General features: G+C 43.7%; 1 protein-coding gene and 1 long non-coding RNA gene across 17 annotated transcripts in view; both read left to right on the top strand.

The window, feature by feature from the left end:
- Positions 1 to 13,124, top strand: part of LOC133383093 (uncharacterized) — a 28,084-nt gene extending 14,960 nt beyond the window's left edge. The window contains exon 3 of the long non-coding RNA XR_009762176.1: positions 13,039 to 13,124. This is a non-coding gene — a long non-coding RNA (uncharacterized LOC133383093). The remainder of the gene's footprint in view (positions 1 to 13,038) is intronic.
- RIMS1 (regulating synaptic membrane exocytosis 1) overlaps positions 1 to 27,166 on the top strand; it is a 542,374-nt gene that overhangs the window by 135,401 nt on the left and 379,807 nt on the right. The gene's annotated exons all lie outside the window — the stretch shown is intronic.

A 27,166-nucleotide genomic window follows, 5' to 3' on the forward strand; every position in this document is an offset into this window, starting at 1 on the left:
AATTCACAGTTCCCTACGTTCTGCAGTGCAGTTCTTCAGGCAGGTAATGTATACAAAAATGCATATACTGGGGCAAGTATGCACAAAAATGCACATATTTGTGAAAATAATATACAGTATGCGTTATATCAGGGAAAATTGCTTTGAAAAATGTGTATAAGGCAAAATTGCATAGAAATGTGTATATTAGGAGAAATTTGTATTAAAAGCTGATGAATTTTTATGTGGACTTTTAAAAAATAATTTTGCAGACTGATGTGGAAATGCGAAGAACTGAACTTACGACTGGAAAAATTAGAAACTGGGAGAAACTGAAACTGCTAGATTCACCCAACCCTAGTATTTCGAAGTGGGTGTGGGTGTCATTCTTCTGCCTTGCAGTTACTTCTAGTGGCATCTGAATTTGGATGCTATCTTAAGGCAAGAGACTGTCAGCCCATTGCTTTGGCAATGGTGACATTCCCTCCCTCCATTATCCCCTCCCTTCTAAGCAGCAGTGTGGGGAGATAAGGGCTGTGAATGTGTGAAAAATGCGTGGATGGGTGTTTTAGGATGGAGAACTTTGTATCTTCCCTCCACCACCCCAGTTTTCATTAACAAAAAAACCCTCCCATGATAATGCACTAGTTAAAAATGCATTCATATAAAATGATATATCCCAGAATTTAGATCCATTTCCCTCCACAATAAGTGAGATGCGTTTGTACATAATTATAATGTACCTGTTCAATCCCTTCACTAGATGAACACCTGTAATGACTGTGTTTAGCCTTGCGTGGCCCTAGCTGAGGCCAGAAATGGCTGCAGAAGGCAACACTGTCCACTGCACCAGTCTTGGCCAGAGATGTGAAGGCCTGGAGCCTTTTTCACTTTTGTTTTCCCAAAAATGTGATGTGGGGGCAAAAAACCCAGCTTATTTTCTGAATTTTTCTGTTCCCCCCCCCTGAGCCTTCACATCTTTAGCCTAGGTGCAAGACTAGTGCTGAAGGATATGGGCTTTCTGTACTTATCCTGGATTTTCTCTTTTCCTGTTACTCCCAGTTGTACTAATGGTTGGCAGGAAACCTCAGCTCATTCAGCCAGGAGCAACTGGATCGCTGCTTCCCACAGGGACAGATACAGAACTCAAGATGAATGATTCCAGCCACTTCCTAGTTCTGCAGAGATGATGCTTAATTGCTGCTGTATTGCCTAGGTGGTGATGGCAACATCCAAAGTGCACTTTAATTCCAGCTGCAGTGCAAGGGCAGCATTACTATGCCTAGTGGATCATCTCATGCACTTTATACCTATGGGAAGCCACCAGACTAAACCCTGCCTTAGTATATGTCTATCCTACTTGCCTTCTCTTTTCTCAAGTGTCACTAAATTTCAGCCAAGAGGAGAAGATTATCATCCAGCACTCTCCAGATGGAGGGAACTATGCCAAGTCGACCTTCTGCAGCTCTGCCTCTCAGTGACCCAAGTTTTTTAGTGCATTTTTGTGTTAGCACTGTTATGTTTAGTGTTACAGTAATAACACGAAGACATTTATTTTGATTTCTCCCTGCAGGAGCCCAGGGCGGCAAACAAAAGTACTAAAAACTTTAAAACATCATGAAAACAAACTTTAAAACACATGAGAACAAAACATCTTTAAAAACGTTTCTTTAAAAAAGCTTGAAAAACATTTTAAGATTAAAAACATTTTTTTAAAAAAGGTTTACGATCATATTAAAAAGCAATTCCAATTACTGAGCAGGAAAAGACTCTCCAGCAGCACCTTGGTTCCGCTCCCGTTCCCAGCAGGATCCATGACCGAGCCAAGGGCCCCTGCCCTTTTGGCGGGCCATGAAAGGCCCCCCCGCAACTCCTCTACCCCATTCCTTTCCCGCCACTGACCGACTGGCACAAGAAATGGCTTCGCCCATCTTTCCAGTTCCCCAAGAGGTCCTCACCCTCTGCTTTGAGGACATTCCTTTGTCTCTTCCCGCCACCTCGCAGTGTTCCTAGTCCTCAAGGCGGAGCGCCAGTCCTCTCCCTGCACCAAGGGAAGTAAAAACTCGGCTTCACTTCTCCGGTAAGAGCAACTTGGGGCTGGCCCGAAGGCAGAGGGGGAGATCTAGCCAGACCCAGAAAAGAAGACTTGAAGAACATTTTTTTAAAAAGTGCCTATTCCATTGATAAAATGTGCTCGTGCATGTGCACATGCACACACACACACGGATAAAAGCTTTTCTGATGGTGAAAAGCATCTCAAAGTCACCGCCAGTTTCTATTTTTAACCTTGTATGGTTCCTCCTGCTTCCTCCCAATCTTCCAATAATGGGGAGTATTGCGGCAACAGGTCAAGCTGTTTGCAGCACAGTCACCTCTAGTGCCCAAAAGAGGAAAGTGCAGGCAGTTTAAAGGGTGAATTATTTTTTTCTAACTGTGAGAGCAATCAATAAATCAATGAATGACTGCAAACATACTTGCAGCATTACTTCAGGAAACTTTCCCATGCAATGGTCAATCTAGGTCCAAAATGCCATTTCTGTTACGATTCCATTCAAAATCTGGTATCTCCCCACTCACTGATGGTTTAATTTAAGCCAGCCTAAAACCACAGTGAAGAGGGAAGGTGGCTTCTGGTTCTTCCATGCAAAGGGAAATGATAGGCAAAGGAAAGTTTTAGAGGAAGTACAAGCTTCTTTTTTATTTTAGAATTCCATGCTTATTCGTTATTTTAAAGATACACATTACATTCACCAATCCATTGCTTGAAAAGAAAGCTACATGTAGGAAACAACCATGGAATTTGTACTGAAGAGACCTTCAAGGCAATTGAGACTAGGAGGGAAGAGGGTTCTGTGGTGTGAATTAATTGCTATTTGTTTGATTACATCAGTAAATACTTAATAATTGCCTAGCACTCTTTCCTGTGGCTGAGAATAATATGTAGGACATTTGTCTGCAAAGATTAACGTTATGGGAAGGAAAATATTTGTCATGAAGTCATTCTTGTAAATAAGCCCATAAAAGTTATTAGTCTGGGTTTCTTCCCTTTAACTGGCCTTGTAGGTTCTGACAAAGGAGGAATGGGGAGCTGAATGATCCCTCTTGCAGTATTTCTGCATTGCATTCAGAGGAGGGGTTTTTGTGCTGGGGACAGAGTGTTCCATTCAGGCCTGACACCAGCACTTATTCAGGCTGGGCACTGACAAGGGCTCCAGTGGCATAGAAGGGGCCCTTACTGGCTCAAATCTGCTATGCTGGTTGAGCTGACTTTGCACCTTCCTTAATGGGCCCCCAGATGGCTGTTTTAGTAGTGGTTGGGGCAGTTGTTGGAAGTGGGGCAACAGCAACTCCTGTTTGGGTTCTGTTGTTTGTATTCCAGAAGGAAGGAAGAGCTAGGGTCCTCCAGCTGGCTGGGCTTGCCTGCCTTTACCTGTACTCTTCTCTACCTAACTTCCTTCCATTGTAAACTGATATGCTCAGGGAAGCTGACCTGCCCCTCCTTCCTTTGTCTTCTTCAGCCATCTGAGGAGAGAGGAGATATCTCTGTCTTTGTTCCATGTCTGAGCATTGCACTTCCAGCTTAGTTAGTTAGTATGCTTTTGCTATCTACTATGTATTTCTATAAATAAGTAGCGTTTCTTATTTTACTGAGTCTTATGTCTCAGTGATTTAAATGCAGGGTAAAAGCCTGCTGCTTAGGTAAATACACACACTAGCACACACGCAGCTCAGACCATTGAGTATCTCTGCATGTGCATATTTCCATAACAAAGGGTTATGGGTCCAGTAAGCTAAATTGAATTGAAAGTTGTGCCTGAAAGATAAAAAGGCTAAGTAAATAAGTACTGTGTGTCATTTACAAAAAGAGATCAAAAGTAGACTTTAGGTTAGAGAAAGAAAAAGACAACAAAATATAGGAAACCATGGCTGATGAATCAACGCTTAAGACAAGCATCTCAGGGCTGGAGAATTATGCGATTTGGAGTCTTAGAATGATGGCACTTCTGGAAGGGGAGAATCTGCATGGAGTCCTGACTGATCCTGAACCCTCAGCAGCGGATACAGAACTCACTGCCTCGTGGAAGCGTATGCATGCCAAAGTGAAGTCTCTTCTTATTTCTGCTTTATCAGATGAAGCACTAAATGTTTGCATGGGCTGTAGGAATGTGAAGGAAATATGGGAAAAGCCTGAAAATGTGTATCAGAGAAAATCTAAAAATCATGTGATGTTTATAAGTCGCTGTACACGCTGAAACAATCTGACAGAGAGATCTCAATCCACATTTGGAGAGATTTACAAGTCTGCTCTGAGAATTAGAAAGATGTGGAAGATTGTTGGACGAAGATTTACAAAAGGTCATACTCCTGGCCTCTCTAAAGCAATGTCATTATATAACTGCTTGCATACTTCAACAGACAGATCAGAATTTGGATCAGATTATGGCATATCTGAAAGATCAGGACTATAAAAAGAGACAGGAACAAGCTGTGTCTGGAAAAGCAAATTTTACTGTGGACAGAAACAGCACCTAAAGGCAAGACAGAGAGATGTCAAGCCCCGAAGCCACAGCAGGGCACAGACAAAGGAAGAATTGTTTCAAATGCAAAACTCCAAATCACCTTCCAAGAGATTGTCCTAGAAGGGAAAGAGGAGAAAGAGTTGATTTTAAACAGAAGCAAGCTGGGGGGGGAAATCAAATAGCCAAACTTAAGTGAAGCATTCCAGTTACTGTGTATCTGATGGGAAGAATGATGATTATAAAACCAGATTTTTAATCAACAGTAGGGCTACTGCACATTTGCTAAATAATGAATAATCGTTTAAGAACTTTAGCCCCCATACACAAAATGTAATTACAGCATCAGGAGACATTTTCTGTTCTCAAAGAATAGGCATGGTAGATCTACTTTGCAAAATGCCAGAGGGTGCTAGAGAGCTTGAACTGAAAAATTGCCTATTTGTTCCAGCATTTAAAGATAATTTAATAAGTGCCACTAAAATAATGGCGCTTGAAGGTTAATGTTTTTTAAGTGACAAAATTTGCCAAGTTTTAGACCAATGAGAAGTATGTTGTACTGCAAAATTGAAAAATGGATTTTTGCATTTGGAATATTTTGAAACTATGCATGCAAATACAGCCAAAGAAACCTGTGATTCTGGATGGGTACATGTTTGGCATCGAAGAATGGGACATGCCAGCTTAGCCAGAATCAGTGGTCTAGAGAAGGAAAATTTGGCTAAAAGCATTACAATTGGACAATGTAGATCCACAGAAAAAGGTGAAAGTTGTATAAAGACAAAAAGTGAAACCAAAATTTCCTAAGAAAGTGAAAGGAAAACTACAAAACCTCTAGAATTAATTCACACAGACCTTCGTGGACCCAATAGAACCACCATCACAGGGCAGAAATTTATATGAACTTACTTTCATAGATGATTACTGAAGGTATACTACAATGTACCTTCTGAGAGGGAAGAGTCAAGCACTTCAAATATTGAAGGACTATATCAGAATTTGGCAGAAAGCCACAAATGATAAGATCTGACAGTGGAGGAGAATTTATGTCCAGGGCTATGTAAGACTTTCTACGTGAGGAAGGCATAGAACACCAGACTACTGTTTATACTCCAAAAAAAAAATGGGGTTGCGGAACACATGAACCAGACTCTTGTACAGATGATTAATTCCTTGTTGGAAGAGCCACAGTTACCACAGAAATACTGCCCCCTATCTGCAGAACCAACTTCCGGCAGCTGCAACCAACAAATCACCTTTTGAGCTAAGGCATGATCAGACACCAAGTGTGTCTCACCTTCGTGTATTTGGATGCAAGGCCTTTGTGCACACCCCGAAACAAAGGAGGTCAAAATTTGACAACACTGCCAAGGAAGGGATACTCATTGGATATTCTTCAATGCAGAATGGATACTGAGTCATAGATCCCAAAACTGGTGAAGTTGGAGCATACAGAGCTGTCTACTTTGATGAAGGAAAGTGTGCACACTGACCAGAAGGGGCGCCACACCAAATAGATGACAGCAAAATGGAAGAAGAAACAGCTATTTTTCTGCAACAGAAGGGATCACAATAACACACAAGCAGAGGAAGACAAGGTGGCGAAGCAGTTGCAAGTGCATTTGGAGGAAGCGGATTATCTGGATCCATTTTAATCAGGCTTCAGGCCTGGACATGGGACTGAAACGGCCTTGGTGGCCTTGGTGGATGATATGAGGAGGGCGTTGGATAGGGGTGAATGCACCTTCCTTGTCCTCCTGGATCTCTCAGCGGCTTTTGATACCGTTGACCACGGTATACTTCTGGATCGCCTGAAGAGGTTAGGCATAGGGGGCCCTGTATTGCAGTGGTTCCGTTCCTTCCTCTCTGGTAGGTACCAGAGAGTGGCATTGGGGGATGAGGTTTCGGATCCTTGGCCTCTCACTTGTGGGGTGCCACAGGGCTCCATCCTCTCCCCGATGCTGTTCAACATCTATATAAAGCCGCTGGGGGCTATCATCAGAAGATTTGGGCTGCAGTGTCACCAGTATGTTGATGACACACAGCTCTGTCTCTTACTGAAATCTTCACCGAGGTTGGCTGTAGAAACCCTATCCAAGTGCCTGGAGTCGGTGAGTGGCTGGATGGGAAGGAATAAGCTGAAGCTGAACCCTGACAAAACTGAGGTACTGTTTGTGGGAGACAAGGGAAGGTTGGGGAATGTTGACCTGGTGCTCAATGGGGTACAATCGCCCCTGAAAGACCAGGTCCGCAGTCTGGGGGTCATTCTTGACTCCCAGCTGTCCATGGAGGCTCAGGTCTCGGCTGTGAGCTGGGCGGCACTGTATCAACTCCATCTGATACGGAGGCTGCGCCCCTACCTTCCCAACTGTCTGCTCCCATCTGTGGTACATGCCCTGGTCTCCTCTCACCTAGACTACTGTAATGTGCTGTATGTGGGGTTACCCTTGAAAATGGTCCAGAAGCTGCAACTGGTACAGAATGCGGCGGCTCGCCTGATTAAAGGCAGCCGCCGGCGAGATCACATCACTCCAGTGCTGAAGGAGTTGCACTGGCTACCGGTTGTTTACCGGGCCCAATTCAAGGTGTTGGTTTTGACCTTTAAAACCCTTTACGGTTTCGGCCCAGTCTATCTGAAGGAGCGCCTCCAACATCATCAAGGATGCCGCTCAACAAGATCAGCCTCAATAGGCCTTCTCTCTGTCCCACCAGTTAAAACAGCTAGACTGGTGAGAACTAGGGAGAGGGCTTTTTCAATTGTGGCCCCCACTTTGTGGAATTCCCTCCCAAATGTTCTCTGCCATGCCCCCTCTATGATGAGATTCCGCCGGGCCTTGAAGACCTGGCTCTTCAGGCAGGCTTTTGGGGTGGGTTAGGTTTTATTATTATTGTTGAGATTTTTAATGTTTTAATGTATTTGTATGTTTTTATTTTGTACGTCGCCCAGAGTGGCTGGACAGTCAGCCAGATGGGCAACTAATAAATTTAATAAATAAATAAATAAATAAATAAATAAATAAATAAATAAATAAGGAGTCTGAGCCAGAAGAGGCATCAGAGCCAGAAGAGGCTGCTGAAGCACCAGCACCCAGATGCTCTGAACGCATCAACAAAGGTGTACCACCAGACAGACTTGCTTACTTTGTGAGAGATGAACTTCCAGAGCCAGAGATCTGGGAAGAGACTGAAGCCTTACCCAAAGCTGAAGCTCAGGGTTAAAGGCAGGCAGACAAGGAAGAGGTGGAAGCTGTACTCAAGAATAAAACTTGAACACTGACCAAGGTTCTTCAAGGAAGAAAAGCTTCCTTCCTAGGCTGCAAGTGGGTATTGGGTATTCAAGAAAAAGCCAGATGTGAAGGAAACGTTGAGAGATACAAGGCAAGACTAGTAGCTACAGGATGCTCTCAAAAGTATGGACAAGACTACTATCAAACATTTGCACCTGTAGTCAAACACATGACCATCAGAACTCTTCTGAGTGTTGCTGCTAACAAGAAAATGCAGGTGGAGCACATGGATATGAAAACAGCATTCTTGCATGGAGAAATAGAAGAGGAAATCTACATGCAACAGCCAGCAGGGTTTGAAGTTCCAGGAAAAGAAACCCTAGTGTGTAAATGTCAAAAATCCATCTATGGACTTAAACAGGTTGCCAGAGCCTGGTATGAGAAACTGAGCAAAATGCTCTTGAAGGACGGCTTTGTACAAGGCACGGCAGAGCCATGGCTGTACAGCAGATTCAGAAACAACAGATGGACCTACCTACTGATTGACGTGGATGATCTACTGTTAGCTTATCAAGACCCATTGGACAAGCAACAACTAGTGAATCATCTCAACAAGGAGGTTGAAATGAAGTGCCTGAATGATGTCACTCACTACCTCGGAATACAAATTGAAAGAGAAGATGATGGATCTTTCTTGCTGAGTCAAAGACAAAAGATCCAAGACCTTCTCAAAAGTCTAGGACTGAAGGATGCACATCCAGCACCTACTCAAATGGAAGTAGGACACCTGAAACCGGACCACAACAAACAACCATGGGAAGACCATGAAAGCTACAGACAAGGCATTGGAAAACTTCTGTATATCAGCACTGTTACCAGGCCAGATATAGCAGAAGCAGTGGGATACCTGTGCAGAGAAACCAGCTCGCCAACCAAGAAGTACTGGGAAGCAATCAAGGGAGTGGCGAAATATCTGAATGGCACTGCTACCATGAAACTGAAGTTAGTGGTTACCCAAGATCCCAAACTAGTGGGATATGCAGATGCTGATTGGGCTGAAGACACAACAAATAGAAAATCCATCAATGGAAACACCTTCTACTATGGAGATCAGTGATCAACTGGGCAAGTAAGAAACAAGAGACTGTAGCACTCTCTTCCACAGAAGCAGAGTGCGTGTCAGCTTCTGAAGCAAAGCAGCCAGCTGACATGGCTACTTGAACTGTTCAAAGATTTAGGCATCTCTATACCTGTGTCTGTCGTGATGCATGAAGACAACCAAGGATGCATCAGACTCATGGAGTCAGAAGGAGTGAATTCATGAACCAAGGACATAGATGGGATGCACCATTTCATTAGAGATACCTACTGCAGAGGACTACTCAATATGGAGTATTGTCCAACGGAAGACATAACTGCAGATGCTCTGACGAAGGTGTTGGACAAAGTCAGATACTGCAAGCTGCGAGACAAGATGAACCTTGTGGGCTGAACCACACTTATTGAGAAGGGGTGTTGGAAGTGGGGCAAGAGCAACTCCTGTTTGGGTTCTCTTGTTTGTATTCCAGAAGGAAGATAGAGTTAGGGTCCTCCAGCTGGCTAGGCTTGCCTACCTTTACCTGTGCTCTTCTCTACCTAACTTCCTTTCGCTGTAATTTCTCTGTATGCTCAGGGAAGCTGACCTGCCCCTCCTTCCTTTGTTTTCTTCTTTGACTGTTGGAGGAGAGAGAGGAGACATCTCTTTCTGTGTTCTCTCTCCCGAGGTATGAGGCCAATACTATGTCTGGGCATTGTGCTTCCAACTTCGTTAGAACTAGGTATGCCTTTCCTATCTACTCTGTACTTCTATAAATAAAGTAGCTTTTTCTTAATTTACTAAGTTTTATGTCTCCCAGTGATCTAAATGCAGGGTAAAAGCCTGCTGCTTAGGAAAATACACACGCTGGCACACATGCAGCTCTGACCGCTGAGTACCTCTGCATATGCATATTTCCATAACAGCAGTGACGGTGCTTCTTTTGTATGGGAGCTAAGGATTCCTCTGAGAGGGACTGTCAATACATGTTATGGCATGTACTGAGCCTGTGTACCTCAGTGCATCTTCCTTCCCTCTCTCTCCTAGGTTACTGTCCATGTCCCTACCCACATAATGGACAATGGAGGTTTGGAATGCCATCCCTGAGGGGGATTGAGTACAGACACACCCAGAGCGGTTTCTTAATTTTTCAAAGAATAGTAGTGTTTCAAGGCATAATAATTTAGGAACCATCGATTAACTGTCTTCAAGAATAAAAGCTGATTGGGGGGCAACCTGAGTAGAAAAGTGACCCTCCCCCCAAGTACAGCTCCTTCTGGCTTCCCTGTGTTTGACTAACTTCTGCAGTGGAGAGTCTTTTCCACTTGTGGTGGTTCCCCATGCGATGAACAGCCCTGGAAGATGAAGGCCCTTCAGTGTGTGAGAAGCCCCACATGTTAGAAAAAAAAATCTGCTGTAGACTGGAACACAGTGAAGCCAGAAGGAGCCCTGGAATAATGGGGGTGGGACTAAAGGTGAAACACACACACACACACCTTGCAACCATTTTCTACTCCCCTTCACAGCTGAGGGAGGCTATGTGCATTCTGGGGATTTCACCTATTTTATTTTATTTAAATTGCTTGGGTGATGAACATTGTGGACACAGTCACAGTTACTTTAGCTAACACTTTAAAAAGGAAGGAGGAAAACACATGATAAGGTGAAGAACTGAGAGGGACAGTCAGTACTTGGAGATAAAGGTCTATTAATATAAGAAGTGTGATGTTTTCAAACTCTCAGTAAAAAGATAGCATATGACTCAGGCTGCTGGTCTTGAGGGTGTTGATGGAAAAATGTGGACAACATGGTGGCATTTTAGGTCTTTTATTTTTTAAAAAGTTTCTAAATTGACATTTGCTGGCATGTAAATATTTTATTTATTTCTGTTAAGGTTTAGCATGCTTTTCTATGCAAGCAGCTTGCAAATAACTATATTCAAACACATGCAAAATAGCAGCATCAAATGAACGACAGCAGATCAAAATCTGTACAAACTGGTCATTCAGTGACCAATTACCCTGGAAAAAACAAGCAATGATGGAGCCAGGCAGCTCCCTCCTGGGACAGTGTCTTAATGTTGAGGCTACCGCTACAGAAAAGGGCCTGTCTCTTGTGCCCACTCCCTAAATACCTGATAGTGACAGGAGACATAGCAGGGCTTCTGTAACTGTTGCTTAGTTTTGCAATTGTTAGGCTGTTTTTATGAAATTATTTTTATTATTTTTGTTTTAAGTCTTATATTCATTTGTTAAATTATTGTAATCTGGTTTGTGAAGGTTTTTCTCTTTAACCCAAGGATTTCATTCAAGGTTGGCCAACCCTGTGAAGGGCACATGCTGGCAATCATGGCCAAAGTAGGTGTGGGCACTGAACACACAGTTGCTTTATTGCTCACACACACTACACGTGCCCAGCATCTATAGCACACACACTCTCCACACACAGACCACACAGCACACACAAATCATTCAGCTCTGTCTCACATGCACACATACACATACATACACAGGCACACCCAGAGTAAGTGGGATTGTTGTTAGCTTTTCCCCATCACAGTGCTGGGCTGGGAGGATAGGTTCTTCTCTGCCCAGTGCTGGGGAAGGAAGAGACCCCAGCCTTCCCCTCAGGTAACTCTTCTCCCTCTCTCATTCCACTGTTGCTAGCAAGTCAGACTGATCAGGAAACAAGAAGTACTCTTTCTTGTTTTCAGAGCTCTCTGCCTGCTAGCAATGGCAGTGTGCAAGAGGAAAAAGAGGCATCTTTCCAAGGTGATCAGAGTAAAATCAATCTGGGGGGCCATTGGCTTGGCAGGCCCGATCCGGCTTGTGGACCTCAGGATCGCTGTTTTAGTGAGTGTTTTAGTGAGTGTGAATGTCTCAAATCCCTGGGCTGTATTCTCTGAAGCTTTGCAGTGCACAGTAGGGGTGCAGGGCTAGAGCCCTAGACACCTCACAGTGTGGAATATGCATTCTCTAGTGTCTGCCTTTTTGTGCTGTTGCTTTAAAGAAAAAGTCTCTCATATAATAAAAAAACAAAGTAGCATTCTGTTGATAGTTACACTTCAAATGCATTTCTTCTGGTTGAGCACTCTCTTGGTTGTTCTAACCTATCTGGAAAAAAATTGCCCATATATAACGAACAGAACCTACTGTATATGTTTTATATTCTATAGTCTGGTGGGAAATGAATAGATGACTTTGGAAAAACCAATGCACGCAAACAAAACGAAGGGATGCATTTAAAACTAAGTGGGGTTTTTTTGGCTTTCATTTTCCATTATATATTACGCATTGTAGGATTGGAGTATAGACTAACAATAGCCAGTAGGAGATGAAATGCAAAACCTGGACTGAGGAAACCTGTGTTCAAATCCTTGCTTAGGTTGCCTTGGATGCACCTGTAATCCTAAGCCTCTGGACTCAACTGCACCCATATTTGCCATCAAATGGGATATTCTGATGTATGCTGCCCCTTGAGCTCCTTGGTAAATTGGCAGGTTACAAACGTACTACATTTAAAATAAATGACTAGTCAACAGGAGAACAACTGCTTGATCCCTGGTTCTTTCTTCTGCTGATACTATTCTTGTTAGCAGAAAAAGAAACAGGAATGTTCTTTACTAAAGCCACAAGCAGCTACCATACTCAAACAAATCATGGACTGATTCACTTGTGAGGAATATTTAGTGTATTATGCATCTTCATTGGTTCGGAAGGGGAAAAAAAAGATTCCATTAAGCCACATTATTAGAGAACACACTTGTGATTGCCTTTTGACTATGGACCAAAGAATCGAAGCTGGAAGGTATTCAAATATATACCAAATTAGAAGATTGCATATATAATGCATGGCATTGGTTTATTTTTAGCAAGTTTGCTTATGCAGACACTGTATTTGATGTTTAGTCTAGTTTCTGATTTAATGGATATATTTCAAATTGTAAAAAATGCTTGCTCAGGCTGCAGAACTATACACTTCCCTGGGAGTAAGTGTAACCAAACTCAGTGGGACTTGCTTCTTAGTAGATGTGCAGAGAACTGCATTCTCTGTCTGAGTGCCGTAGCACTCTCCAATAATCCTACATTTATAGATGATGTGCTGCTGTAAGAAGGGTGGGTGGGAGTTCTAATGAAATTAACACAATTTTCACAGCCCATTTATTAGGACCTCTGCAGATACGTCTGGCTGCAGCATTTAAAGATTTTCTTTTGAAATTTCTGTCTTGCTTTTCTTCTAGGGAACTCAAAGCAGAGAATGCCATAGATATACAAACAATCAAGACAATATTGAACAAATACCTTGCTATGCAATTTTAAATAAAGCATGTCCTATATCTTCCAGTCTCTTTGAGTCTCTGAACCCTTAACACTTCAGTGAATTTATTTATAAATGTGTTAATTGATGTTTTGTCAGAAAGGGTAAATTACTTATGTGCCATGCATATAAAACATGGGCACTGACTTATTATATGTAAATAGTTACACATCATATTTTATTTCATTGCGATCTTTCATCAAACCATCTGAACAAATATCTGCCAATTAGACATTTCTTTATTAGTAGGGTGGGGCATATTTTAGATAAGATGCAAAAACTGAGGGCAGGTGTGGGAAACATTTGGCCCTGTAGGTGTTGCTGAACTGCAATTCCCATCAGCCCCAACAAGCATGGCTAATGGCCAGGGATGATGGGAGTTATAGTTCAGCAACATCTGGAGGGTCACAGGTTCCCCAGACCTAGACTAGGGGTTGGCACTTACCCTTGTGTGTGTGTGTGGCTACCATTCAGTTAATAAACAGGATGATATTCAAATAAGTCGTATTCAGAGTAGATTACTGAAGTCCATTGCTTTCAGTAGGTCTACTCTATGACCCATACTAGATATCGTCCTAGATATCAGGCAAGACATTAATGGGCAAGTGTATGTAGGGTGGAGTCCTATTCCCATTCTTCAGGGAAGAAGACCCACTGAATCCAGTGGAAGCTACTTTTGAGTAGTATATAGGATTGTGCAGTAGGTGTGTAGTAGTGCAATCCTATGTATGTCTAGTCAGAATGAAGCCCCATAGAGCTCAGTAGAGCTTATTCCCAGGTAAGTGAATATAGAATTGTAGCTTAAGTTAATTGTTTAAAGAAATTGATGGAGATTTTTTCTCCTATGGGGTCTTTTGCTGGGGGTCCTTGAATCAAATATCTGAGGACACAGGCTTGAATAAAAAAAGGTAGGCCTTTATTCTTTACAAGTATATGCAGGGTCAGTCCCCCAGAAAGTCTGGAGAGGACTGCACTGAGGCACAGTCTGCACAGATCTTTTATATAGTACTGAATACATATGTGACATTAGTTTACCAATCCCATAAGTTCCTTCCCACGTAACATAAAAGTTCTTCCCTCTTGCAATATTTCCAACCAATCAGATATTTTTTATTAAAACGAGTACATGTATATTCATATTTTGCAGATACCTCCCATCCTATTGTCTTGTCTCCTTAGATTAATGATTTCTAGTCTGTCCCACTGTCTTCTTGACCGAGGTTACCACTATTTTTCTGTCTTTCCTTACAAATGATTTTTGGCCAGTTTGAGGCCAGTTTGTACCATACATTCCATTCCATCATGGCTCCTGATCAGCCAAGCTGGCCAGGGACATCTTAGGACATTACAACATGTTCCTTAAGTAATACCATGATGCAAGGCCAAGTTTGGTTCACCTTAGAGTGACTGGAAGTTCATGAACACCACATTGCTATAGGGCTTTCTTTTCTTGTATTTTCTACATGAAATTCCACTACTAACTTATAACTACACTGCTATAGAGAAAGGGTTATATTTAAATCATTATACTATAGCTGAAAACCACACAGTATAAAGAGTGATTAGGGAATGCAGTTAAGGAACTGGGTAATTCTGAGTCAGCGACCCTCCATCAATCGCAGAGGAATGAAGAAGGCAGCCAACCTCAGAATACCTCTTGCCTTATTATATTTATGAAGTAAAATTGTACACACCATGTTATTATAAAAATCAGTATCAAACTCAAGTTTTATCTCTTTTCCACTTTGATTCTGTTATGAAGATTTTCCCTTAGATGGGGCCATTTCTCTACAGCATCTGTTTTCCCAAGATCAAATCGTGAAAAATATATTAATCAAAAGATTATACGCATTTTGCTTAGGACAATATACCCATTAAAGGCAGTTGCTCACAGTGAGGTGAACATGACCCTTGCCTGCTGACCAGGTTTTACTCACAGGATTCTAGGATTTTAGAATTCTCTGGATATATTTCTTAATTTATATATCTATATAGAAGTAAGCACATAAAGAAAAGGATATGTGAATTCTCCATAATCTTAACTAAACCCCTCATTTTTACCATGGGGAGATCTAACCAGCCCTCCCCCCCCCAGCACTAGTTACTTTTCTTACTACATGCTTGCTTGCTCATCAACAATATGTCATTAATCATACACACAGACTTACTTGCTTCATTGTCATGGGTTGGGCGGTGCAAGCTGAATTGCTTTTCTGTGATCAGAAAGCCCATGGCCTTTTTTGTTTGATTCTTTAGCTCCTTGTGATCTTTATTAATTTTCATAAACCTATACCACCTTATATAATAACCTATGTTTATATGTGTGAATATAGAATATAGAAAAAATCCACTTTTTCCCCATCAAAATCTCTTCTCCCCAAACACAATGGTGATTACTGCACCATCTTGGATTTAAACTTCTTGAACCGCTTCCTACAGACAAAGAAGTTCACGATGGAGATGCTCAGGTTCATTGCGGAAGCCATTCAACCAGGGGACTTCCTGGGATTTATAGATCTTGCAGATGCATACCTACATGTCCCCATTCTCCAGCAGTCCTCTGCTTCATGCATGGCCGTCACCAGTACCAATACAGGGCCATGCCATTGCACCTTTCTTCGGTCCCATGGGTGTTTGCCAAAATCATGGTAGCAGTAGTGGGACATCTTTGTACTCAGGGAGTGCACGCATACCCTTACCTGGATGACCTGTTGGTGAGGGCCTCCTCAGTTATAGTGGCTCAATGGGATCTCAAGACAACCATCCAGTGTCTGGAAAAACATGGCTTCATTATCAACAGGGACAGGAGCCATCTGATCCCCACCCAGAGCCTTCAACATCTGGGAGTGGTGATAGACACAGTTCCAACCAAGCTCTTCCTGTCCACCGAGCACACTCACAAACTTCTGTGTCAGCTGCACACGTGCCTGCTGGACAAGCAGGCTGCTCTTATGGAACTAGCTCAGCTGCAGGGCTCCATGATAACAGCCATAGACTCGGTGCCGTGGGCACACTTCCACTGAAGATCCTATAGTGGCTGCTTCTTCCATATCAGGACCAGATTACTTCACACCAGAAGTGGCTCATCACCATCCCGAGGCCTGTGTGGGACTCCCTTCGGTGGTGGGGCCATTTACCTCATCTGGAGAAAGGCCTTCCTCTCAGAGCTCCAACAGTCTCGGTAGTCACCACAGATGTGAGTCTGTATGGCTGGGCAGTGACCTGTTGTTTCAACATTGCACAGGAGAAGTGTCAGCGCAGGAGCTGTGCCGGTCAATCAACTGGTTGGAGCTCAGAGCGATTCAAATAGCACTCCAGAAGTCCCTACCTCTTCTATCCGAGACACGTGCTGATGCGCACCAACAGTGTCAGAGCCAAAGCACATGTCTGCAAACGAGGGAGCACAAAATCAGGCCCTGTTCAGGAAGAGACCAACCAGGTGTTCCAGTAGGTGGAAAGACACCTCCATATTGGTCATACATGTGCAGGGAATCCTCAATAAACAAGCTGATAGGCTGAGCCGGGAACAAGTGCACCAGGGAGAGTGGGCCCTTCACCGGAATGTGTTCCTAGGGATCATTTGAAAATGGGGGCTCCCATACATGGACCTGTTCACTTCATCAGTGAATGCCTAACTGGATCAGTTGATGGCACAAAGCTGGGATCCATGCGCCCAGGACATAGACACTCCTTGCTGCCTCTGCCTCTACTGTCCAGGCTGCTCCGCAGGTTCTGAGTTCTCCAAGTCCAGGTGATAGTGGTGGCTCCACACTGGCCATGGAGACTGTGGTTCTCCGATCTAATAGACTTTAGCTCCAGCCCCTTCCCACCAGACTGGATCTCCTCTCACAGGGCCCCATCCTTCACCCAGACCCAGACTGCCTCCAGTTTCATGCCTGGAGGCTGAGCAGCAGTGGTTGAGTGAAGAGGGACTGACTGAGAAGGCTGTCCCCACTGTTCTGGCATCTTGCAAACCATTCAGTCAGATAATTTATGATCTCATTTGGAAGGTATTCAACAGGTGGTGCAGATGCAAGCAGTTACCCTGCATAGAATGCGATATCCACACCATTATTGACTTCCTGCAAGATGGTCTTGACCAGGGGCTAGCCCCCAACACACTCAAGAGACAGGTGGCAGCCCTCAGCAGTGTGTTTCTGACAGTGGGGGCCCATTCCATTACTTCTCACCCTCAAGGCAAATGCTTTCCCCGGGAGGTGTGATCTCCAGTACAATAGAGGTTTTCCTCTTGAGATCTCTCGTTAGCCCTCAGAGCGCTCTCACAGCATCCATTTGAACCAGCACATTTGAAACCAACCAAGGACCTCACCCTTAAGACTGTTTTTCTTGTGGCAATCACCTCAGCTAGGACGGTGGAGGAGCTGGGAGCCCTCTCCATCTGGGAGGAGCTGTGCATTTTCCACCCAGACAAGGTGGTCCTTCGCCCTGACCCCACTTTTCTCCCTATGGTCAATTCTCCATTCCACAGGGGGCAGGACATCTCTCTACCCAACTTCTGCCCCAACCCAGTCTCTCGCACGGAGAAGAAGGGGCACAAACTAGATATCAGCTGGGCACTTTGAATCTACTTTGGCCGATCAAAGCCGTTCAGGAGGTCTGAACAGGGTGCATAGGTTTTGAAGGTGTCCAGGTCCACCATCAGTTGCTAGGTGAGGGATTGTATGGTCAAGGCATATCAGGTGAAAGGCAGAGTCCCCCACCAGGGATCACTGCACACTCAGTTATGGGGGCTGCCACCACATAGGCACTCTACAAGTATACCCTGCTGGAGGAAATCTGCAAAACCGCCACCTGGGCTCACCCATCCACCTTCATCAAGCACTACAAGGTGGATACATTTGCATCTGCCGAAGCTACCTTCAACAGAAGGATTCTTCAGAGGGGGTGGCCTAAGTTTGCTCCCGCCCAAGGATGTGGAGGGGGGTCAGTACTCGGGTACATCTCATTCCTGTCTGCTCCAATCCTCTGCTGACTGAGAATGGAAAGTTGGTCTTACCGTGAGGTGTCCTTCTGGTCAGCGGAGTGGAGCAGACAGCCCCACCCTGTAGTAGAAGCTGGGTTGTGGAGTGGGGAGGTTACCTCTCCGGGAACCTTCAGGTGAATTCTGGTCACTCACCCTCTGGATAATGTAGTAAGGGCCTCCGACGCCCCCTCCTTGCACTGTCTGTCTTGGAGTAAGCACTGACCAACATTACTTGTGTTTTATCTTGGATCTAAGAGATGTTTCAGCAATATGAGGTTATTGCAATTGTATTACTTTTCAACAAAACTTTAAAAAGTATTTCACTCAGTGTTCTGAGAGAGATAACATTTCATAAGAGGGTTCTCCCCACAAGTTCCCACCAATTTTTCCATGTTAGGGTTCAGTGAAAAAAAAGGGGAGGAAAGAAAGTCACTTGTTTGCTTTTCATCTAAACTTTTCATCATCATCATCAGCAGCAGCAGCAGCATCTGTCTGTCCAGTCTGGATTTTCATTTGTTGAGAACTAGATAGCAGAGGAAGCTAGATGCTGTCAGACAGGAAGCTTGATTTATCAGAACACATTCTAAAATGAAATGTTCTGTAAATGCATTTAATGAGCTATAAAACAGACTTCTGTGCTTTAAAAATTGCTTCCTTCCAACATGATGTTCTGAGTCTGTAAATACAATACAATTGTACAAATTTAGAACAATTACCAAAGCAAATTAGCAGATTGGGCAGTGAAGTGATGTGAAGGAGGTGTTGCTGCGTGATATCTGCAAATACAAAAATAAATGTGTTTTTTAACATGTTACAGAAATACAAGGTTTCCCCCTCACCCTCAGGCCCTCCTACACTCTACTCCCTCTCTCTCAGAAGTAGGTTTTGGGTTTTTTGTGAGCATAGAGATGTGGCGATGAAAGGGAATTGCACCTGTTGAACTTTCACCTGTGTTAAAGGGACATGGCCTGTATTTGGAAGAAAGATGGCAATCCTATGGGCACTTTGCTTCCCCCAGTCATTCTGCGTTGTTAGCTAGGAATACAGTAGGTTTAGCAGATTGATAGCTTCTGAAGCAAAGAAGAGGTTTAAAGAAGATAGGAAAAAAACAAGATTCTTACAGGGAAGATGACACTTAAAAGAAGAAGAGTATTTGCAAGATTAATACATAGTGAGTAAAGGACTGCTTTCACATTATGTTTTGAGCAGGTCTATATTACAGTCCTATCCTGTGTACCACTGAAATTATAAAACCGAAAACAGAATTTCTGTAATGCAGCCTTTGGCAACCTGGTGTCCTCTAGATGTTTTGGATTGGGGCTGAAAGGAGTGTTGTCCAAAGCATGGAGAGAGCACCAGGTTATCAAAGGCTGCTATAATGTGTACTTAGGGGAAATCATAATATGTGAAGGGATCCTCCTTAGAGTAGGAAAAGCAGAGTATATATATATGGACTGCCGTCAAGTCGATTCCACCTTATGGTGACCGTATGAATAGGGTTTTCATGGTAAGTGTATTCAGAAGTGGTTTACCATTGCCTTCCTCTGAGGCTGAGAGGGAGTGACTGGCCTAAGGTCACTCAGTGAGCTTCATGGCCGTGTGGGGATTTGAACCTTGGTCTCCCAGGTCATAGTCCAACACTCTAACCACTACATATCACAGTGCAAAGTGACTGGCCAGCTCATGTAGCATGCTGTTATACAGGCAGGCCCATCTAAGAGAATGTAGCTTCTTGGAAGATTTTGGCTCCAGCACCTCTTTCTTTACATGTATTAGGGCTAAGTGTAGCTCTTGCAAATTATTACTTTTTAGGTTCATCACAGTTAAAACAATTGCTTCTTGTGGATAAAAAAATTGTACCAGTGTATTTTGCAATAAGCCTGGCTGAGTACTAAATGGAAACTTGTTGAAGGCAACTTTGATACATAGAGCTAAAACTCGTGAGACACTTTACTTCCTTCAGATTTGGAAGAGGGCCTGTCACACAGAAGTTAGCATTATTTTCAAATATACTTATAAACTCAGTGTGTGAAAAGGGGCAAGATGCTAGCAAATGAACGTTTGAAATCATCTAAGCAGTTGAGGCATTTAGAAACAAAGCATGACTGTTCTGAAAATAAGCCACTTGATTCTCCCTGCCCCCAAAGAATGGAGAACCAGTTTCTGATGAGCAAGTAAACTTTGCTCTATATATGACATAAAGGAAGAATGAACTGATCCAATTTGTTCACAAAGTGATTAAGATTACCAAAGATTTGGATTTCGGTTAGTAAAAAATATGCAGAATTGGGAAGTGAAGCTATCATCCATCTGCTGCAAATTTGTAGCAGCTATCTTTGTGAGGAAGGCTTCTCAACAATGGTGACTCTCAAAACAACAAAACCAGTTTAGCTATATGAATTGAGCTGTGAGTTAGACTTTCTAATATCACACTTCACTGGAATGAAATCTGGAAGAACAAACATGCCCAGGTGTCCCACTGAAATTGTGAGTCTTCACTGGCTTTCAGTAACTGCTGAGCCCTCTAGCTAAGATGAAGTATACTAATCACTGGTTTTCATTTAGTAGTAATGCTAAGGTAACATTGGTGGCATTAAATGCTAGTCCTACTCAGAGTAGATGCACTGAAGTTAATAGACATGGCTAACTTAGTTCATTAATTTCAGTTTGTCTACTCTGAGTAGGACTTAGCTGAATACAACCCTATGTCTATTACTTTGTATATTGCCATTTTAGGATTTATAATATACATTATTAGCACTATTAAATATCAAATGTGAAAATGGGTCCCATGTTGCAGGTTGGGAGTCAGAGGTGGGTCATGGATCTGGACCAGTTGAAGACCACTGATGAAAAGGATCTGTGTTGAGGGCAGTGAACATATATGTTAAAAAAATGAGGTGCCAGTACTCATACATTGATTAAAGCACCGTGGGTGTGAGCAGAAAGTGGCTCATATGGGCAGCAATAAAAAAGATGTGTAAGTATTTGGGACCGGTGAGTACTGTCACAAAAAAAGCTACTGGTTCAGAGCATTTTCATCATATTCCCCAAACAGCTCAGTGTGTTAGCAATTTACTTTTGCTAGTCCTTCTCTTGTTTTCATGCACATTACTTTTCTTGATACTAATTACTTTGCAGTTCCTAATGAGAATATAGAACAGATGCTAAAAGGTTTCGGGTTAAACTGTTTTTTGTTTTTACATTTAAGACCTAAATTTCCCCAAAGCATGAATTAAACCACAAAGAAACATCAGGGTAATTTAAAGCACCCTGTCTTAAACTTAGGAATTTTATTTTGTAATTTTTGCACATGCACACACACATATATAGGATTTTCAGTGTATCAACTCAAGTTGAAAATTGACTTGCAGGGATGTGTACACCTTGCTTTTATTTAACTCAATACAACCTTGGCCCATGTCTCGTGCATCTTAAAAGTTTTCCATTGGTTTTTTTACAAGTCTAGAAAATCCTGAGCCTTGGTTATTTCCAGTATCTCATAGCTAGCAATGAAAGAGCTGCTGCAGAGCTCTGTAGACTATATTGTAGTTATGAGGAGCAAATAATGTCACTTCTATGGTATGGGTCATATCCTTGGAGTATAAAACACTATTTTAATTGCTGCATTTGCAAGCTACTGATTATGAAGTTGCTGATACATCCCAAATCAAATGTTAATTCCACTTGGAACAAATCTGATTTTAATGAGATTTTGTGTATACTACGTTGGGTAGAATTCCTTATTAATAGTTGGTGGTAATAAATTTGAGAGTCAGTAGTCTGAACAGAATACAAAAGAGATGTGAAGAAAACAGCCCACAATATGCTTCATATGATGGAGCTATTTACTCCATTCCAAGATAGCAACTTGTTCCTTAAAAATACACAAAGTAGTTCAATACACATGATCCTAATTGGTCTTCATCTGGTGAGTTGGGACCCACTATTGATCTAACATGGGTTATAACAGCAGCACTATCACTATCAAATATATGGTAGTTGGGTTCAGGGTGTGGTAAACACTTCATTGCAGGATGGGGTGGTAGCTGCCCTCCTGAAGAGGCGGTAGTGCATCTATTCCTTAAAAAACCAACCCTGGACCCAATGGAATGCAACAGCAATTGGTCAGTTGTTAACGCTTCGTTTTTGGGAAGGTAGTGGAGAGGGTCGCAACTACAGGTGTTTCTGGAGGAAGCGGATTATCTACATCCATTTCAATCTGGGTTTAGCCTTGGTTGCCCTGAGGGATTACTGTTATCAGGAAAGAGACAGGGAAAGTGCAAACTATAGTTTGCATATTTAGATATCATGGCAAACTATGGTTATAGGAAATGGACAAGGGAATTGGTGTGTGGGATGGAAGGAATAATAATAAATAATAATACATTTAATTTCTGTGTCGCGTATCTGGCCAATGGCCCTCTAGCCGACGTACAAAACAGTTAAAACACAATAGATAAAATACAACATACAATATAAAAACACTATAAGAACAATACAGCAGCAACAATATTAAAACAGGGTAGGAGGCATTTCATTCATAGCAATTAACCCTCCCCGGAGATCCCAAAGGCCTGTTGAAAGAGCCAGGTCTTTAAGGCTTTGCGGAATACATTTAGGGAAGAGGCATGCCGGAGATCTTGTGGGAGGGAGTTCCAAAGAGTGGGGGCCGCCACTGAGAATGCCCTCTCTCTCGTACCCGCCAATCTAGCTGTTTTTGTCGGCGGGATTGAGAGAAGGCCCTGCATGGCTGATCTTGTCGGGCAGCATAATTGGTGGCGTTGAAGGCGCTCCGTCAGATAAACTGGGCCGAAACCGTATAGGGATTTAAAGGTTAATACCAACACCTTGAATTGGGCCCAGAAAACAACTGGAAGCCAGTGTAGATCGAACAACACTGGGGTGATGTGATCCCGGCGGCGACTATTCGTAAGCAGTCGAGCCGCCGCATTTTGTATAAGTTGTAATTTCCGGACCGTTTTCAAGGGTAACCCCACGTAGAGCATGTTACAGTAGTCCAGACGAGAGGTGACCAGGGCGTGTACTACCAGGGGGAGCTGATGAACAGGAAGGTAGGGTTGCAGCCTTCGTATGAGGTGTAGTTGATACCAGGCTGCCCGGCTCACAGCCGAAATCTGAGCCTCCATGGACAGCCTGGAATCAAGCACAACCCCAAGGCTGCGGACCTGGTCCTTCAGGGGTAAACTCACCCCATTGAACTTCAGGTCAACATCTCCCAACCTTCCTTTATCCCCCACAAGCAGCACCTCGGTCTTATCGGGGTTCAGCTTCAGCTTGTTCCTTCCCATCCATCCACTCACGGATTCCAGGCACTTGGACAAGGTCTCCACAGCCAACTCTGCTGAAGATTTGAATGAGAGATAGAGCTGAGTGTCATCCGCATATTGGTGACACTGCAGCCCAAATCTCCTAATGATTGTCCCCAGCGGCTTCATATAAATGTTAAATAGCATGGGAGAGAGGATAGAGCCCTGTGGCACACCACAATTGAGAGGCCAAGGGTCTGAAACCTCCTCCCCCAATGCTACCTGTTGATACCTATCAGAGAGAAAGGAATGGAACCACTGTAATACAGTGCCTCCAATTCCCAATCCCTCCAGGCGATGTAAAAGGATACTGTGGTCGACAGTATCAAAAGCCACTGAGAGATCGAGGAGGACCAGAAAGGTGAATTCTCCCCTATCTAATGCCCTCCTCAAATCATCTACCAGAGTGACCAAGGCTGTTTCAGTTCCATGACCAGTCCTGAAACCCGATTGGTATGGATCCAAGTAATCCGTTTCATCCAAGTGTGTCGACAACTGATTGGCCACCACTCGCTCAATGACCTTGCCCAAGAATGGTAGGTTCGAAAGGAAGGTGTGGGAAAGCCTGTATCACTTTTGCAATCCACCCCACTGATTTTTTAGTATTGGGTAGTGCATTTTGGAGAAGAGCAGGTGTTGAGAAGCATAGTAATTAGTTTTCTGCCATGCTAGATCATTGCAACAAGCACAACCATGTAGAGAAGGCATTATTTGAAAAGATAATTCAGGCATGAGAAACATGTGGCCTACCAGATGTTGTTGGATTCCAATTCCCATAATTCCTGACCACTGACCATGGTGGCTGAGGCTGATAGAGTACCAACAACATCTGGAGGGCTCCACATCCCCATCCTGGGACCATGAATTGGTAATGGGGGGGGGGAGGCACACAACTATCCTGACAATTGCTGGAAGAAATGCATGGCAAATTGTCAACCACACAAGATCCTTGGCATGTTTTGAGGCCATTTTATATATGCAGCTTTATGTTTTGACTGGGGGGGGGTCATAATTGTAGACTTTGTTCTGATATGGATGAACAGATGGAGCAAGTAGAGGTGGGAGGCATCTTGAGAGAAAATAGATTATGAAATGATAAGCATTCGTGCTTCTGAAAGAAGGAAAGAACAGCAAAATCCAAAAACAGATTTTTAGAATGGTGGACTACAGTAATACCAAAATAATTAACAAGGAAAGTTGCACACAGAGAGAAGCTGCAACAAAAAAGGAGTTCAAGAGGGTTACCAGTTGCATGCAGCATAATTATAAACCATCCCCATACAAAGGAAAATGGGAAGCACCATCACAGAGCGCTGGCATGGCTTCAAATAAATCTTTATACTGATCTCAAAAACCAAAAGGGAACTCTGTAAGAAGTGGAAGGAAGGTGAAGTCTCCAGTTAATACAGAGCAGGCACATATGAGTAAAATCAAAAAAGCAAGGCACAAAATGAGTTGCAATGAGCAAGGGACAAGTGGAGCTCTGTGGAGCAAAATGGCACTATGTACATTGTACTAAATTTCATCATTGAAGATGTTGGTGGGGATGATGTATTTGTGTGGTGTGTGCATGATGTGTTCCCTCACCAGCAACGGGAGTAAAACAGTCAACACTGATTGATGGATGAAAACATGCCACAACTTTATTGGTTTACAGCAAAGTGGGATTAGCATGGCAGTAGGGCAAGGATCACTTTCTATTCCATCCTTGCTGAGGGAATGTTTGTCTGCCCAAGTAGCCGTTGAGGAGTCACTCTGGGGTGTTGGCCAGCATTAGACCCCTCGTGTGGCACAGGCCATTGCACTTGGGATCCTGCTGGTCACCCAGTGCGGGTGGGTGCAAGCTGGATGAGGCCTGGCCCCTCCCAAGCTAGGGTATGGCCCCACTTGTACACCCCAACCAGACCCTTATGGGGATCTCCCTTATGTTTGATCCTGCCCAGTGCTATTTCCACCGCAAGCGAGGTAAAGGCCTGGGCTTGAAACCCCCTCCTAGAGTTCACATGGGATTACCTGGGACTACAGGCAGTCCTGTGAGAGCTGGAGCGTGTGGGTGGGAGGTTGAATCTCCCCAGCTTGCTGCTGCCTGGGGCTGCTTGCCGCCCCATAACAGTACCCCACACTTAGAAGCATGGGGCTAGGAGTTGGCTTCAGAGGAATAACATCCTACAGGGCCAATCTCTAAGCACCTAGAATCTGTTAAAATGCAAAGGGGAGTCTCTTAGTTACGGGAGTGCAGCTTGGGTGGCACAGTCCACAGAGTGAATGTCCTCCAGTTCTGGAGGGCTGCTGCCTGTCAGTGTAGGTAATACTTAGTTACATAGACCAGTGTTCTGACTCAGTATTTATTATTATTATTATTATTTTATTACATTTTTAAACCGCCCTATAGTGATAAGCTCCCAGGGCGGTGTACAGCATAATAAAACAGGTTAAAATAAAAGTGGATGTAAATACAATACACAATAAAACATAATTAAAAAATTTTCAAATTTAAATTCAAGTTTTAAATTTTTTAAAATGCCTGGGCAAAGAGGTAGGTCTTTACCTGGCGCCGAAAAGATAACAGAGATGGCGCCAGGCGTATCTCATCAGGGAGGGCGTTCCATAATTCGGGGGCCACCACTGAGAAGGCCCTAGCTCTAGTCATCGTTCTCCGTGCCTCCCTATGTGTTGGGACACGGAGAAGGGCCTTCGACGTCGAGGGCAGTGACCGGGTAGGTACATAGCGGGAGAGGCGTTCCGCCAGGTATTGCAGTCCGATGCCGTTAAGGGCTTTATAGGTAAGAACCAACACTTTGAATCTGGCCCGGAAACATATTGGTAGCCAGTGCAGCTGGGCCAGGACAGGTGTTATATGATCAATTTTTTTAGTCCCAGTAAGAACTCTGGCTGCAGCATTCTGCACCAGCTGAAGTTTCCGAACCGTCTTCAAAGGTAACCCTACGTAGAGTGCATTACAGTAGTCCAATCTAGAGGTTACCAGAGCATGGATAACTGTGGCGAGGTTCTCCCTATCCAGATAGGGTCGTAGTTGGGCTACCAGCCGAAGCTGGTAGAACGCGTTCCGTGCCACCGAGGCTACTTGAGCCTCCAGTGACAGGAGCGGATCTAATAAGACCCCCAAACTACGGACCTGCTCCTTTAGGGGGAGTGTAACCCCATCTAGGGCAGGTCAGACATCAACCATCTGGGCAGAGAGTCCCCCCACCAACAGCATCTCAGTCTTGTCAGGATTAAGGCTCAGTTTATTAGCTCTCATCCAGTCCATTATTGCGGCCAGGCAGCGGTTTAGTACACTAACAGCCTCACCTGAAGAAGATGAAAAGGAGAAGTAGAGCTGCGTATCATCAGCATATTGCTGGAAACGCACTCCAAATCTCCTAATGACCTCACCCAGCGGCTTCATATAGATATTAAAGAGCATGGGGGACAGAACTGAACCCTGTGGGACCCCATATTGGAGTATCCAGGGACTCGAGTAATGTTCCCCAAGCACCAACTTCTGGAGACGATTCTCGAGGTAGGAGCACAGCCACTGCCAAGCAGTGCCTCCAACTCCTAAGTCTGCAAGACGTCCCAGAAGGATACCATGGTCGATGGTATCAAAAGCCGCTGAGAGATCAAGGAGAACCAACAGAGTTACACTCCCTCTGTCTTTCTCCCGACAGAGGTCATCATACAGGGCGACCAAGGCTGTTTCTGTACCAAACCCCGGCCGAAAGCCCGATTGACAT

Source organism: Rhineura floridana, chromosome 4, assembly GCF_030035675.1.
Source record: "Rhineura floridana isolate rRhiFlo1 chromosome 4, rRhiFlo1.hap2, whole genome shotgun sequence".
Lineage (NCBI taxonomy): Eukaryota > Metazoa > Chordata > Lepidosauria > Squamata > Rhineuridae > Rhineura > Rhineura floridana.